This window comes from Aotus nancymaae, unplaced genomic scaffold (assembly GCF_030222135.1).
Source record: "Aotus nancymaae isolate 86718 unplaced genomic scaffold, 86718_ANA_hifiasm-v0.15.2.pri h1tg000043l, whole genome shotgun sequence".
In the NCBI taxonomy this organism is placed as follows: domain Eukaryota; kingdom Metazoa; phylum Chordata; class Mammalia; order Primates; family Aotidae; genus Aotus; species Aotus nancymaae.
In genome coordinates, this window is record NW_026988457.1 from 6666014 (window position 1) to 6678269 (window position 12256).

Consider the following 12256-nt stretch of genomic DNA (forward strand, 5'->3'; position numbering starts at 1 on the left):
ATGGTGCTGGAATAATTGCCTAGCCATATCTAGGAGAATGAAACTGAATTCTCATCTATTACCTTATACAAAAATCAACTCAAGATGAATTAAGGACTTAAGCCTAAGACCTGAAACTATAAAAATTCTAGGACATAACACTAGAAAAACCCTTCTAGATGTTGGCTTAGGCAAGGATTTCATGACCAAATCCAAACACAAATGCAATTAAAAAAAAAAAAAAGAAGTAGTTGGAATCTAATTAAACTGAGCTTTTGCATGGCAAAAGGAACAGTCAGAAAAGTAAACAGACAACCCACAGAGTGGAAGAAAATCTTCACAATCTATACATCTGACAAAGAACTAATATCCAGAATCTACAATGAACTCAAACAAATCAGTAATAAAAAAACAAATAATCCCATCAAAAGTGGGCTAAAGCCATGAATAGACAATTCTCAAAAGAAGATATACAAATGGCCAACAAATATAAGAGAAAATGATCATCATCACTAAAGATCAGGGAAATGCAAATCAAAATCTCAATGCTATACCACCTCACTCCTGCAAGAATGGCCACAATCAAAAAATCAAAAAAAAACGGTAGAATTTGGCATGGATGCAGTGAACAGGGAACACTTCTACACTGTTGGTAGCAATGTAAACTAGTACAGCTGCTATGGAAAACAGTGTGGAGATTCCTTAAAGAACTAAAAGTGGAACTATTATTTGATTCAGCAATTCCACTACTGGTTATCCACCCAAAGGAAAAAAAAGTCATTATACAAAAAACATACCAGTATATGCATGTTTATAGAAGCACAATTTGCAATTACAAAATGGTAGAACCAACCCAAATGTCCATCAATCAACAAAAGGATAAAGAAACTGTGGCATATATATATATGATGAAATACTATGCAGCTATAAAAAAAGAATGAATAAACAGCAATTGCAGTTACCTGGATGAGCTTGGAGACTACTATTCTAAGTGAAGTAACTCGGGAATGGAAAACCAAAGGTCGTGTGTTCTCACTAATATGTGGGAGTTAAGCTACGAGGATGCAAAGGCATAAGAATGATGCAATGGACTTTGGGGACTTGGGAGGAAGAGTGAGAGAGGGGTGAGGGATAGAAGACTACAAATTTGGTGCAGTATATTCTGCACAGGTGATGGGTGCACCAAAATCTCACAAATCACCACTAAAGAACTTACTCATGTAACCAAATACCACCAGGTGTACCCCCATATCTTACGGGAAAAAAAGTGGATGTAATCAGTGAAAGCTAAAAAAATTCTTGAAAAAAAAAAAAAAACAGAAGCTCCTGAGTTATATAAGAAAACAGAAAATACATTATTACTAACTTTGTGTAAGCAGAGCTGTTCAAGAACATTCTTGGACTCCAAAAACGTCACTCCACAACATGATGCCAGTAACCATCACATGCGCAGTACATCTCTTTCAAGGTCAATATCTTGACCTGCTCCTCTTTAAACAGAATTATCCCAGGTTTCTGATATGATAGTGTAGTTCCAGGTTCTTGATCCCAGCCTTGTGTTCTAACTACCGCCTCTAAAAATATACACATGGATCAATGAAACAGAATAGAGAATGCAGAAATAAAGCCTCATACCTACTGCCAGCTAATCTTCAAGAAGATCACTACAATAAGAACATTCACTGGGGAAAGAACACCCTAAGAGTGCAGGTAAATTGGATTGCCATATGCAGAAGAATGCAACTGGACCCCATCTTTCACTACATACAAAAATTAACTCTGAATCTATAAAAATACCAGAAGAAAATTTAAGGAAAGCTCTTGGATGTTGGTTTTGTCAAAGAATTCATGACAAGACCTAAAAGCAAATGCACTGAAAATAAAAACAGACAAATGCAACTTAATTAAACTAAAAATCTGCACAGCAAAATAAATAATCAACAGAATGAATAGACCAGCAGCAGAATAGGAGAAAATATTTGCAAACTATGAATCCCACAAAGGACTAATATTCAGAACCTACAAGGAACTCAAACATCTCAACAACAATAGCAACAAAAAACCCCATTTAAAAGTGGGCAAAGGACATGAGCAGGTATTTCTCAAATGCAGACATACAAATGGCCAGCAAACAGGTGAAAAAATGCACATCAGAAAAATACAAATCAAAACCACAATGAGATGCCATCTTATATCAGTAAGAATGGCTACAAAAATTCAAAAAAGAACAGATGTTGGCAAGGATGCAGAGAAAAGGGAACACATACACTGTTGATGGGAATGTAAATTAGTACAAGCTCTATGGAAAACAGTACGGAGATTTCTCAAAGTACTAAAAATGAAACCATCATTTGATCCAGCAATCCCCCTACTGGGTATGTACTTAAAGGAAAAGAAATCAATACACCAAAAAGATATCTGCACTCAAATGTTCATCACAACACTATTCACAATAATAAAGATATAAAATCAACCTAAGTGTCCATCAAAATGTGGTTGGATAAGGAAACTGTGATATATATATATATATGATATATATGACATATGATATGTGTATGTAAATATTCCATGGGAATATATATCCATACACACACACACACACACACACACACACACACACACACCATGGAACATTATTCAGCTGTAAAAATGAATGAAATCATATCTTTTGCAGCAACATGGACAGAACTAGATTCCATTATCTTAAGTGAAATAATACAGAAACAGAAAGTCAAATACCACATGTTCTCACTTATAAGTGGGAACTAAATAAAGTGTACACATCGAAATAGAGAGTGGAATAATAGACATTGCAGACAAGGAAGTGTAGGGGGGTGAGAGATGAAAAATTCCTTCATGGGTACAATGTACACTACGTAGGTGGTGGCTATGCTAAAAATCCAGACTTCAGTATCACACAATATATCCATGTAACAAAACTGTACTTATACCCTCTGAATCTATCATTTGTGAAAACTGCATTCACAGCTAACTCTGTGCTGCTTTGCAGAACAGCTCTCTGGCTTCCTTACCTCTCTGACCAGCTGTCACCTTCATGCTTTCAGCTGCTTAAGATTAACCTGGATGAGGTCCCAGGATTCTTCCTCAATCAGGGCTGACCTTAGCCCGGAGACTCAATATCAAGAAGCAAGCCAAAGTTATCCTCAGAAAAATAAATAAATATATAAATAACTGGAAGAATTACATTACCTAACTTTAAGTTATACTACAGTGTCATAGTAACCAACATGGCATGGTACTGGCATAAAAGTGGACATATAGTTCAATGGAACAGAATACAGAACCCAGAGAGCAATCCATACATCTACAATGAACTCGTTTTCAACAAAGGTCCTAAGAACGTACATTAAAGAAAGGACAGTCTCTTCAATAAATGGTGCTGGGAAAACTAGATATCCAAATGCAAAAGAAAGAAACTGGATGGACCCCTATCTCTTGCCATATACACAAATCAAAATGGATTAAAGACTTAAATCGAAGACCTCAAACTATGAAATTACTATAAAAAGAAATTGAGGAAACTCTTGAAGACACTGGACTGCACAGAGCAGTATTTAGTAATATCCCACAGGTACAGGCAACCAAAGCAAACAGGGACAAACAGGATCATATCCAGTTAAAAAGCTTCTGCACAGCAAAGGAAAAAACCAACAAAGTGAAGAGAAAACCCACAGAATGGGAGAAAATATTTGCAAACTGCCCATCTGACAAGGGATTCATAGCCAGACCATATAAGAAGCTCAAACAACTCTATCAGAAAAAAAAAAAAAATCCAATTTAAAAAATGGCAAAATATTTGGATAGATATTTCTCAAAAGAAGACATACGTATGGTAAGCAGGTATATGAAAAGGTGCTCAACATCACTAATCATCAGAGAAATGCAAGTCAAATCCACAATGAACATCATCTCATCCCAGTTAAAATGGCTTTTATCCAAAAGTCAGGCAATAACAAAGGCTCTCGAGGATGTGGAGAATAGGAAACCCTCCCCGTACACTGTTGGTGGGAATGTAAATCAGTACAACCACCATAGAGAACAGTTTGGAGGTGCCTCAAAAAATCAAAAATAGAGCTATCATGCTATCCAGCAAATCCACATGGATCTATACATCCAAAAGGAAGGAAATTTGTATATTGAAGAGATATCTACACTCCCATGTTTATTGCAGCATTACTCACAATAGCCAAGATTTCGAAGCAACCTAAGTGTTCATCAACAGACAAATGTATATAGAAAATGTGGTACATATATACAATGGAGTACTATTCAGCTAAAAAAGAATGAGATCCTGTCATTTGCAACCACATGGATAGAACTGGAGGTCATTACGTTAAGTGAAATAAGCCAGACACAGAAAGACAAACATCACATGTTCTCACTTATTTGTGGGAGCTAAAAATTAAAATAATGAACTGATGGATAAAGAGAGTAGAAGGATGGTTACCGGAGAATGGGAAGGACAGTCGGGGGCTGGAGCAGTGGTGGGATCATTAATGGGTATGAAAAAGAATTTACAAAGAATGAATAAAACCTAGCATTTGCTATCACAACAGAGGGACTATAGTCAAAAATCATTTAAGTGTACATTTTAACGAAAAGATTATAATTGAATTGTTTGTAATACAAAAGAAAATGCCTGGGATGATGGATACCCCATTTTATATGATGTGATTATTACATATTGTATGTTTATACCAAAATAACTCATGTAACCCATAAATATATATACCTACTATGTATCCATAATTTTCTAAATTAAAGTTAAAAATTACAAAAGAAGCAATTTGGATAATGTGGATGTTTTAATTAATCAAGGACAGCTTTGGAGGGGAGAGAATCTCAAAAACTATTTAAACGAAAGCATGGAAATCTTAAAGAGAGATTACAACACAATTTGAAGACAGTTTTTTAAATCAGGGCTTGCATTTGCATGGATGCTTGGACATTGCAATGAACTGAGAAGGGTGCTCTGTGCAAACTTGCTTTATTATGACTTTAAAAACCAGTGGGGTGGAAATGCTGAGAAAGAATTCACACTCCGGTCTTTTGGAAGTAGGTCTTTTCTGGGATTGACTTGCATCCCACTCCCCTTTGGGTTCTTTGCTCCTTAGTTAAGAGAGCAGTAGGTGAGCCCCATTTTTCCTCACTCTCAAAAACAGCAAGTGATTAATTAAGCCAAGAGCTGGATTGTTTTTGGGTCTGGTTGAAAGAGATACAGGCTGGAGAAAGTGCAGCAGCTGTCTCCAGTTTTCTACAGAACTTTTGTTGGAACAATTTTTTCCCTTTCTTTTTATTTAAAATGTTTGCCAAAACACTGCTCCTCTGCCTGCCCATCCTTTAGCCAGGCATTTTGTGTGGGAGTGATTGAAGTGGGCAATTAGATTCTCCTCTTAGCTCCTCTTCATTTTCCTTTGGTAGACATTTATTTCTTTGTGGTGCAGCAAAATGCATTTTTCAACAGAGGCGGGGACTCATTTTTTTTTTCTCCTGTTTGGATTCCAGATAGATCATGGAGAGAGATGTGTGTGTTTCCTGATACACTGATTATTTTTAAGAGGAAAAAAAGAAGCATTTTGATTAGCTGGCATGACAGAAAAACACGAACATTCCCTTCTTCATGCCATCTTAAAGGGCTGCTGCCCCAGGTATTTCACAAGTAAGATAAAAATGTTCAAAATCACATTTCCAAATATCCTAATTATATGCTTTCTACATTGAACTTTCAGCTGAATGTAAATACTGCATCAAAGTATTCACTCATCTTTAACTTTGTCAATAATTTTGCCAAAATGTAAATTCTCTACCCCAACCACAGATGCAGAAGTGCTATTCCAATTCCACATTTTCTCATTCCTTTTCTTCTCACACCCAGGAATACTGGCTCCCCTTGACTGCCAGAACATTCAGTGCACATGGGATGTTGTTGTGTGGATACTTCCAAAGGCTGCTCTGGAAAACGAAGGAGAGAAATGGACCTTGCCCAGCCCAACCCCCGCGGCACTCTGACATCTGAAATCACCCTCAGAGACTTCAGATACTTTCCTGCTGAGACCACAGCCTATGTCATGAATTTGCTCTGGCTTTGGTGCCCTTCATTTCCTAATTTCCTTGGAGCATCAGCAAATGAGACTTAAATTTAAATCTCATAAGCTAAAAAGATATTTCTGTCTTAAATTCCTAGGGCCAGCTTCATGAAATTGTAGAGGAGAGGTTCCTTGTGTATCAGCTGGTCTCTCTGCAGAGTTGGCTAGTCATGCCATCCTAAGTTTCAGGAAAGAACCAGGTGAAGAAGGTGATTTGGCTAAGTCTTCGCATCATCATGTCAGCACCAGATGCTGCTTGTATGCTCACACCATGTAAATGTCTGTACCCTGGTTCTCAGTACTCTCTCATGGCCTGTTGGAGACACCTGCTCGAAGGTCATTACTGCAGCCTGTATAGAGAGGACAGTGCTCAGTCGCATGGAAATGTCCTTCAGGTTCTCTGAGGCTGGCAGAAAGCTCGTGAAATGCTAAAAATACATATTAATAGAGAACTTTCCTTCCTTCCTGGGAAGACATCATTTTGCAAATGAAATTACACAAAGACTATGTATTGGTGGAGTGCATTTCTCATTTCAGCCTGACTCTCTTTTGTAACCACCCTACCTAGGACTACCCCATCTTCTAAAATCAGTCACTCGGTTGTTCAGGAAATGTAAACCCATTTAAATATAAGCCCAAACTAAATAATCTCTAAGGTACATCTGCTGTCAAAATTATTCTGAAGGATAAATAGTGCTCAACACAACATTTTGCCTGGAAGACTTTTGATAAACAATGAATGAATCAGCAAATATTTTCAAATAAATGAATATGAATGTTTTTGTACCCATCTATGGTTTGGGTTATCTGTCACATTTGATTATTCTCATCATTTCTCCCTTCCATTGGTTAGGTCATTGGAAAAGTGCAGTAATCTGAATTTCCCGAAGAGCACGCGAAATGGAATCAGAATGTCAGAGAGGAAAACGCGTTCTCCCTTCACAAAATCTGTGCTGTTATAGGGCTTGTTCACATGCAAAGACAGATAACCCTGGAGGACAATCAACCTTAATATTCAGGAGGATCTGTATTTCTTAGTGGAGAGGGTAGAAAGGAGTACCTTTTATTAAATGCCTCTAATGTGTCTTCACTTTCATATGCATGATCTTACTTGTATGCAATCCAATCTTGGGAAGCATATAATATTATTTCCATGTTAAAAATTAAAAAACAACAACCTGCGACTCAGAAAAGTTAAATAAGTGGAGGAACCATTCTATAAATAGTCCAGGAAAGGGCAAAGCTGGCAATGTTCAGTGTTTGTGAAAAATGTTTGCAAACAGGCCACAGGTGCTTGCCTGAGTTCCTCATAATATTGCTTTATTGGGAGTTTCATACAGCTGGGCACTGTTCTCAGCCCTTTACCTGAATTTGTTAGTGGGGTATGTACTGTATTGTTCCTGTTTTACGTGGCAGGAAATAGAGGGACAAAGAGGTTAGGACACTTGCCCCCAGTTACATAAGCTTGGCCCAGTGCACCAATCAATATTTTGGGGATCCACGTCCTTTTCATCTCTCTCTCTTTCTCTTGCTTTCTCATTCAAGGTCTCTAGGGACAAGTGTTATTCCATAAAACTTTCTGCAAAGATGGATATGTTCTGTATCTTCTGCACCGTTCAATATGCTGACCCTAGCCACATGTGCCTACTGAGCACTTGAAATATGGTTTGTGCAACTGAGTAGCTGAATTTTTGACTTCACTTCATTTTAATTAATTTAAATTTAAATAGTCACATGTGGCTAGCAGCCATATTGATCAAAGATAGCAGCTGCAGAGACTCCGAAATAATCATTGCTAATGTAAGAGCTAACATTTGTTGAGTTCATTCAAACTTCAGAACAACTCCTTGTAGTAAGTGCTATAATAATCCTTATTTTACAAATTCAGAAAATTTACAGAGCGCTATACTTTGGATGTTTGACTCCTCCAAATTTCATGTTAAAATTTGATCTCCGATGTTGGAGGTGAGGCCTTATGGGAGGTGTTCAGGTCATGGGGTGGATCTTTCATGAACAGATTAATGCCCTTCCAAGTCCAGGACGGAGGGAAGGAGGGAGTTCTTGCTCTCTTAGTTCTCAAGGGAGCTGGTTGTTAAAAAGAGCCTGGTACCTCCCCCATCCTTGCTTCCCCTGCATACACCATGTATTTGTCGTTGTTTGGTGGGGGGAGGTATATGTCCCAGTGTTAGCATTTATTTCACCCTCATGACCCTGGGAGGGAGGTAACAGTGCCCCCCTTACAGGGAGCATTAAGAAAGCTGCCTGATGGTACACGGCTGGGATCAACCCAGGTCTGTGACAGGGCAGAGCCTGGGCTCCCAGCCATGAAGACATTGAGTTAGGGGTACAGGGGGCTTGTCCAGAAGCCCAGAGATCCCAGGGTGGGCAGACACCTGGAGCATCAAGTCCAGGTAGGCTCAGTGCTTGGGGACCAGGGACTTGATCATCCATGGGAAGACCAGTAGCTGCAGTCAGCTGGGAAGACCAGCATCATCGCCTCCCCGCCAATGTTCTCCCTCCACCAGCACAGGAATCTGTGTCTCATGAAACATGGTGGTGATGTCCAAGATGCTTGGACTTCATGAGCTCCCCCAGGAAGTAAGGTTGCAGTAGGTGAAGAGACATCACCCAGCTTCGGCAGACAAAAGGTGTGGTTCTTAGTGAAGTTGAACTGGCGCATGTGCCAGGGCTCTTCTAACAGTGGACACGTGTCCTACAGGATCCCATCAAAGTGAACATCCAGCAGGGGGGCACCACCCTCTCCCAGAGGCCTTTCCAGGGGACAACCTTGCGTGGCTTAGCCCTGGAGTTGCTGGACGGCATAGTCACTGCACTTGATGATCCAGTGTTCATTGATGGAGGCCTCCCACACCAAGAGGCTGCAATGACCACACTGAAGCCCACCTCCAGGACACAGCCCCCTTTAACGGTGGTGGTAGCCACCAGTGTATGCATGTAATGGGTCCCCCAGGCTCCATCAGCAGCTCCCCTTCACTTTCTGCCTGGAGTGAAAGATGCCAGAGATCCACACCAGAAGCATACTGACGCCATGCTTCTTGTACAGCCTGCAGACTCGTAAGCTAAATACACCTCTTTTCTTTATTACCCAGCCTCAGATATCCCTTGGTAGCAATACAATGGACTAAGACACGAAATATGATTGAATTGCCTAATACCACACAGCAAAGGAAGTGGAACGATAAACATAGAAATTAAGGTCTGGAAAAATTGATCTAAGGGGAAAAAAAGGCACAGCAAAGATCCTTTGGCCCTGAAAGTAATTTTAAAGTGCTGGAACTGTGTCTGGTTTTGCTCACCATTTTATCCTCAGGGCTTGGCTCTTAGTAGTAGATGCTCAATAAAACCTTTTTAAATAAAAGAGTGAATAAATGCATAGTTATAATCTTGTTCTATTATACAGAGAACTGTAGCCAATTGTCCTTCATCTTTGCTAAGAACAGCCTGGGAGATTTAGATAAGATGAAAAAACTTCCTGACACTGAAATGTGTTTCTGGAGGATATTAAAATCTATAGTTTCAAAGTATGTAAAATAAGATTTCTCCTGATCAAAATGCAACGCATTTGATATGCTCCCACTTACAGAATAAGGGATTGATTAAGTTCATCCTTCATCCCTTTGAGATAATCATTCATTTTTAAATGTAAAAGACCCTCTCCTAGCACATAAAGAAATAGCAAGCATTTCCTGAACAAAAGCAATTTCTGAAAAGAAATTCTTGCCAAACATATTGCAATCAGAGAGTGAGTCATGAAGAGGGCGCATTTGTTCCCTAATTGCAAGTTTGTTGGTTAGGAAGGTTGTAGCATGTCAGTTTGGGGTTATTCAAAACCGTAAATTTTACGATTCTTTTCATTTCATTTATAAAGCTGTTGAAACTAAAAACATCAGTGGTCTCCATCTAGTTTTAATGAGAGCTTGCCACATGTTTTGTGATCCTCAAAAACTATTACATGGTCATTTGCTAATACTGACCTACAAAATTTAATGGACATTTTTAAGGAAATGGGAATATTAATGGTGCTGCTATCAAAGCTGGCATCTTCTAAGTGAATATGTTGCTGGCATTTTTCATCTCCCTGGTCTATGATGCTTTTGGGACAAGGAGCACATCTGTCCTGATCATGGTTTATACCCACAGAGCTGGCATGTCATCTCCAGGAAACAGAGCTTCAGTAAAACTTATTGGAGATGAATCAATGAGTGAATTCTAAGGTAGCCAAATACGTTACATTTTTCTCATCATTTTAAGGTAAAAAATCTGAGTCCAGGGTAAATTAAAATTTTGCCCACAGCCCCCAAACAAGACAAGAACAGAATAGTAAGTGTAAAGAAGGATGAAATCTCCAGAAACAACCTATTACAATAGCTTTTCAACGTGACCTTCTTTGGGAAGCTTCTGAATCAGGCAAGGTTTGTCAGGAAACAAAGCAGTTTCAGTGTTTCAGTGAATTTACCATTGGGTATTGATATCACCGATGATGAAGAGCCAAGGAGCCTATCAGAAAGGCAATGAAGAGACTGGCCAAGGCAAGAAGGTACTATCACTCCTAGAGAGATCCAGTGGGGAGGCTGTGTGACCCGGGCCAAGGAACAGTACACCAGGAGAAAGCCTACCCAGCAAGAGCTGAAGCCCTGTGGAGGAGATGCAGCAGCTACCCCTGCAAATGCTACTCGAAGCAGAGAGACAGAGGAGGTAGAATATGGCCTGTTCCCTCATCGGGTCCTTTGGTTTTTCATAGTGTCTTCAACTGGCCTTCTTGGAACCCAGGAAACAAGAGAGATGGAAATATTTCTCTCTGAATTATAGCACAGCGCAGAGAAGAGCAGAAAATGCATCTGAAAGAAAACAGGCAAGTGATGTATATACCTTCTCTTAGGTCTTCCCCCTGCTGTTACCCCATAGCATATTAAGTGGAAAATTATTATAACATTCATTGTATCACGTGTGTATGTTTTGCTTACATATCCATCTCAACTTCTATCTCTTGGTTTCCCCAGCACCAGTACTGGCACATTGCAATTTTTGAACAAAAGATTTTTGAACTAATGAATAAATAGGTGATTAGATTTCATTCAATTTCATGAATGTTTATTAGGCCATTATTAGGACATTGGGTCAAGATATTTTAGTAGCATCTACATGCATCATCTCTTTCATAGAATATCTTGAAAGGCCCACAATTCACTCACACATTCTTTCTCCAAACTGTCAAATTTTACCAATTAAAAATTATTATCAGGCCAGATACAGTGGCTCATGCCTGTAATCTCAGCACTTTAAGAGGTTGAGGCAGGAGGATCGCTTGAACCCAGGAGTTCAAGACCAGCCTGGGCAACAAAGAGGGATGCCAATCCCTACAAAAATGAAAAAAATTTTTGCAGGATGTGGTGGTGCAGGCCTGTAGTTTGCAGCCACTAGGGAGGCTGAGGTGGGAGGATCTCTTGAGCCTGTGAGGTTTAGACTGTAAACACAGTGGCCAAGTTTGGGCCACTGCACTCCAGCCTGGATGACAGAGTGAGACACCGTCTCAAAAAAAAGAAGAAAAAAATCACTGTTTAGTGATGTGTATGATGGCTCCCTCAACACAGATAGTTTATTTCCCATGGTGATAAATATTAAAATCCAGTGTATATTAAACCTGCCATGTTACAGGTCAGGTTCTGCCCTCCATGCTGTGTGGCCGCCCGGGTAAAAAACCATGCACCTGTCCTCAGGAGCTTATCCTCTGCTGAAAGTGAGCAGCAAGGGGTCATTTTGATGTCTCTACTGAGTTAGAGGTATGCACAGAATGCTGTGGAGTCAAAGTGAGGCATTTCACACAGGCTGGGAATTCAGGGAGGCTTTCTGGAATCCGGGAAAGTAAGATTGAGTCACATAAAGAAAGGTGGGGCCAGGCGCAGTGACTCATGCCTATAATCCCAGCGCTTTGGGAAGCCGAGACAGGCGGATAACCTGAGGTCAGGAGTTCGAGACCAGCCTGACCAACATGCTGACATCCTGTTTCTACTGAAAATACACAAAAATTAGCCAGGCATGGTGGCAGGCACCTGTAATCCCATCTACTTGGGAGGCTGAGGCAGGAGAATGGCTTGAACCCGGTGGGGGCAGAGGTTGCAGTGAGCCAAGATCGCGCCACTTCACTCTAT